The 5479-nt window shown below is 46.8% G+C and overlaps 1 non-coding gene across 1 annotated transcript; it reads left to right on the forward strand.

Moving 5' to 3' along the window:
• Positions 1-5024: 5024 nt before the first annotated feature.
• On the forward strand, positions 5025-5096 carry trnad-guc. Its single transcript has one exon. It is a non-coding gene; the product is annotated as a tRNA-Asp (tRNA).
• Positions 5097-5479: the final 383 nt, after the last annotated feature.

Below are 5479 nucleotides of genomic sequence, written 5' to 3' on the forward strand. Positions count from 1 at the left end.
ACATGATTGGATCCGTGAATGAGAAGTTTTCATTTGGGAAACAACAAAACGATACTGTAGTCATACCGATTCAATATGTATGCATTGATCCCCAATTTCCGTTCTCTTCTTTTACTGCAGTGAATTTCGTGGCGATTGTGATCCTTTCCCGTGGAAAGTGCGGCCTCTCCACCTGCACCACTCGCTACCTGGTGGCCATGGCTGCAGCGGATCTGCTAGTTATTATTATTGATGTCATCTGTTATCGCATCAATCGTTATCTTTTCCCGGTGAATTTCCTGGACATCACGCCCGTGTGTTGTAGTGTTAACGTATTGGCTCGTACAGCCAAAAACTGTTCTGTCTGGTTCACGGTCATGTTCACTTTTGATCGATTTGTCGCCATTTGTTGTCAACAACTGAAAACAAAATATTGCACCGGAAAAACAGCGGCTTTAGTTCTTCCAACTATTGGCGTTCTGCTCTTTCTGAAAAACGTCCCCTTCTATTTCGCGTATAACCCAAAGCAAATCATCGACAACGTGCCATTCTTCTGTCAGGGGAAGAGTAGTTATTACACTCACCCCGGGTGGATAGGATTTGACACGATCCATAAGGTCGTGACTCCGTTGCTCCCATTCACCATAATCCTATTGCTCAACACTCTGACAGTCTGGAACATATTAGTGGCCAGTCGGGCCCGAAAGCGGTTGAGGGGTCAGAGCAATGGGGAAAACCGAAGTGACCCAGAGATGCAGAGCAGGAAGAGGTCAGTGATTTTACTCTTCACCCTCTCCGGAAGCTTCATCCTCCTGTGGCTAGTGCATGTGGCAGAATTCATCTATGGTCAGATTAACAAAACGGCATTTGTGTACACGGAATCTGAAAAGATCTTTGCTCTGTTTGGAGTTTGGTTGAGCATCCTCAACTGCTGTACGAACACTTTTATTTACGCGGTGACTCAGTCTAGGTTCAGGCAGCAGTTAAAGGCCGCACTGGTGTGTCCGGTCACGTCATTGGTTCAGTTGACGAGGACACCCACACACTGAGCACAGCCCAAATAGTGCCTTAGAAGTTCATAAGACATGGGAGCATTATTAGACGATTCGGCTCATCGAGTTTGCTTCGCCATTTGATCAACACTGATTTATTCCCGTCCCCAACTCCCACCCCCCTTAACCTCGAGTTCTGCACAGACCACATACTGGGAAACTGACATTGTCGATTTACTCTTTATATGCCTTTCACAAATGTATGTACCTCTGGTAATTCACCTCTCTGCTTTGCTGGTCTAGGAACACATTTCAAACCTATTAAACATATCCTCATAACGCGGCCCTCAAGTCTTGCCGTAATTCATGTCATACCTTGGCAGCCTGACTAGCCACTCCAGAGCGACCTTTCCTACGTCATGTACCCATGAACAATGATGTCCCAAATGTTATGGTCATGCTTTGGTCGATCGCCAATGGCACCATTTGCCTCCTGTGGAAGAACATAATTTAGAGGGAAAATAATGGAAAATGGAAAACGGAGACTTCGCAGATTTGCTTCGAGATTTTATTGCATGATATCATGGAGAGATGGCTGCAACAAAATGCTCACCAGTTCTCTGATTTAGCAGCAGAATTAGCCGACAGGTATACTGTGCTGTACATAACTTTTGTTTTTTGTTAGATACAGCTTTTCGAAAAATATGCTATTCATAACCATATAACCATATAACAATTACAGCACGAAAACATGCTGTATCTACTACATGGGTTCCAATTATTTCAACAGTCATAACATACTCTTTGTTTATGTCAATCTTATTCACAAAACTGATGGTTACTACAAGTTTAACATAATACAAGGGCAACTTGACATTATTCTATCTCACCTTTCAGGCGGCCCGCGCCACCATCCCCTCTCCGAGACAATCATAGGAGATGCGTGAATTGTGGAGGGAGCAGTCCCTGGGGAAGGCGGAAAGGGGTGGAGATGTGAAGATGTGATTAGTGGTGGCATCCCTCAGGAGGTGACGGAAATGTCAGAGGATAATATGTGGGATGCGAGTCTGGTGGGGTGACAAGTGAGGATCAGGGGAACTGTCCTTGTTGCGACTGGGCGAACAGAAAGCAAGAGCAGACCTACGGGACATTGCGGGTGAGGCTCTCCTCTATGAGAGAAGAGGAAAACTCACGTTCCTTGAATAAGTAAATCTCACCCATCCGAGTATGGGACACGTCCCCTCCTCCCCACCGATTTGCAGTCTAAAGAATCATCTCCAGCCCTTTCCGCTTTCCGCAGAGGCCGTTCCATGCACAACATCCATGGTACCATCTCCATCCCTTTCTGCAGAGAACGTTCTCTCCGCAACTTCCTGGTTAACTCGACGCTTCCCACTCAAATCTCCCCCTTCCCAGTTACAGGAGATGCAACACCTATCCCAATGCCCCCCCCCCCTCCCCCACGACCCACCCATCCCCACCTCGATTCCGTCCAAGGACCCCGACAGTCTTTTCAGGTGCGGCAGAGGTTCACTTGTTCTACTGTATCCGTCACCCATTCCTCTCCAGAGACGCTGTCTGTCCCACTGAGTTACTCCACTTTGTTGTGCCAATCTCCCTCTCCCCTGGCATCAAGCTGAACAAGAGACTCGACCCGAAACGTCACCCATTCCTTCTCTCCAGAGATGCAGCCTGTCCTGCTGAGTTACTCCAGCTTTTATTCTTAATTGTCTTCTGTATATCGTGTTGTTACTAGCGAACAAAGCAACAAGGCGAATTCTTTGTATGTATACACACCTGTCTATTAAAATGTATTCAATTCATTCAATTCAATTCATTTTGTGTCTATCTCCGGGGGTATAAAGGGCGAGTCTCAGCCGGGAGAACAGTTTTGCTGATGGCCGTCACTCTTTAGCCGGCAGATTCCCTGGGTCCTGCGGTACTCCGCTGCTGCACATTGTCACTACCTGCTCCGGCCTTGTTGCGCCGGAGTTTACAGCAGCCGTTAGGTCGCCAAGTGTCAAACCCGGTAGACGGATGTGTTGCGCTTGAAATGAACTTGTGAAGGCACCGGATAAGTTCCGCAAAGAGTCAACGTGATCTGCTGGCCCTTCAACACTGAAGGAATCTGATATTCAGTTAATCGCATTGACGGGGTTGGGAAATTAATGGGATCTGGGGATTGGACAAAATAAACAGCCGGGTGTGGGTGAATCCTCGGCTGCAGCTTAGTCGGTACCCGCTGCTTTTACATTGAAGTGTGATCGGAAGATCGGCCCGAATGAATGTGGGAGAGACTCAGAGCAAGATAAACAGAATATTCAGCAACAGGGCTGCTGGGTCGGGATAATTTAAATAATTTAAAATTCATTGTGAAAACCTCTGGAACGGTGTATCCGAACGGGACAGGCAGCACAGTCATAACAACCGGATGGGGCAGAGAGTAAGAAATAAAGAAAGTAAGATGGATAAAAAATGGAAAATAGAATAAAATAGAATGTCTTTTATTGTCATTCAAACAGACAATGTTTGAACGAACTTTCAGGCGTTGCATTTCCTGCTGATTCAAGTGGGTACGCAAGAAAATGAAGCAAAGCTTGCAAAAAGGTGCACACACGCTAACAATGTTTCTGTCAGAGCAAAGTGGCGCAGCGGAAGCGTGCTGTCCCTTAACCTAGAGGTCGAAGGATCGAAACTATCCTCTATCAATGGATACTTTTGAGAAAATACCGCCCGTTCACACGCGTGCACAACACATATTTCGTTTCATTCTAGGGAAATTCCTATTTCAACAAACGCTTCGCTTCATTGCATCATTTTATGAGTTTTATTGGAGAATCCGTGGGTGACGTCATGGTCCTCGTTGTGCTCGGCCGTTGACCAATTAATTCATAATATTCTCTGCTGCATGAAGCTGCGTTCTGGTCATAAGTGATAGGAGTAGAATCAGGCCATTCGACCATCAAGCCTACTCCGCCATTCAATCACGGCTGATCTATCTCTCCCTCCTAACCCCATTCTCCTGCTTTCTCCTCATAACATCTCCCCATGGTGTAGAACAGGAAATGGCGGAGCCAATGGTTCAGCTCCTGTGTTCTTCATTGCAACTTTGATACAGAGATAAACACGTTGATGTTCAGTAGCAGAGAGAGTGGGGGAGCGGGAATGGGTAGACCAAGGGGGATATCTCTGATAATCACCGAAGGGTAGTAGTCTGCGGGGCAGGTGACGGGAAATAGGATGCGAGTGGGCGTGCAATATCTGGTCGGCATGGAAATAGTGGGCCGAAGGGTTTTTGTTCGGAAGGAAGTCTATGTCGGAGTGGAGGGAGAGTGAGGAGAGAGAGTCCACGGTGAAATAGACAGGTAGCTGACGGCACTGGGTGTAAGGAAGAACTATAGACGCTGGTTTAAACCGAAGATAGACACAAAAAGCTGCAATAACTCAGTGGGATAGGCAGTATCTCTGGAGAGAAGGAATGGGCGACGTTCCTTCAGCTTCCCCATTCAGTCACCCATTCCTTCTCTCCAGAGTTACTCTCGCTGAGTTACTCCAGCTTTTTGTGTCTATCTTCGGCACTCGGTGTAAACCATACAGAAGGCAGGCCACGCTATTCCATCGGCGAGTGGGGAACGGAACCGTCTCCAGTGCAGTGTGACTCTGTGACTCGAGCACAGTCCCGCTGCTGCTTGTGACAGCAAATACAGAATACGACTCGCAGTTCCGGTCACATGCGTTTAGAAAATGAAAGCGCCTCTTTATTAAATAATTCAACACGAGCATGTACTTGAATAAGTGACCGGATCGCGGAAGAAGCCGAGAGCACACAAGTCAAACATGGAGAAATGAATGTCTGAAAGTTACAGGTTTTTGGTCAAAGAAATGCTAAGGCTATTAACATGAAATTCTGCAGCGTTATGTAACTAACCCACAATCAACACTTTTCCCCACTTTCCTCTTCGACTCGCACCCACTTCTCCTTCTCCTTTTCCTTCGCCCTCCCCTTCCACCTACATATATTATGCTGCTTCACAATTAAAAACGTATGGTGGTTCCTCGTTAGTATAGTGGTTAGTATCCCCGCCTGTCACGCGGGAGACCGGGGTTCAATTCCCCGACAGGGAGAACATTTTCGTGGAATTCCAAGGCGTATTTTGCACATCTTTGCTTATAAATGGTGACAGCTTCAAATATGCTTTTGCTGAATTAATCGGTTTATTGAATATTCCGAATTAACATAATACATGAGAACCAGGCCCTTCGGCCCACAATATCAGTGTCTAACATAATGCCAAATTAATGTAATCTACTCTGAAGAAGGGTGTCAACCCGAAACGTCACCCATTCATTCTCTCCAGCGATGCTGCCTGTCCCGCTGTGTTACTTCAGCTTTTTGTGTCTATCATCTTTAATCATCTTTAATCTAATGTACTTGCCTACCTGTGATCTCTAGCCCCCCCCCCCCCCCCCCCCCCCCCCCCCCCCCCACCCCCATTTCCATTTCATGC

The sequence above is a fragment of the Amblyraja radiata genome, chromosome 37, assembly GCF_010909765.2.
Source record: "Amblyraja radiata isolate CabotCenter1 chromosome 37, sAmbRad1.1.pri, whole genome shotgun sequence".
Lineage (NCBI taxonomy): Eukaryota > Metazoa > Chordata > Chondrichthyes > Rajiformes > Rajidae > Amblyraja > Amblyraja radiata.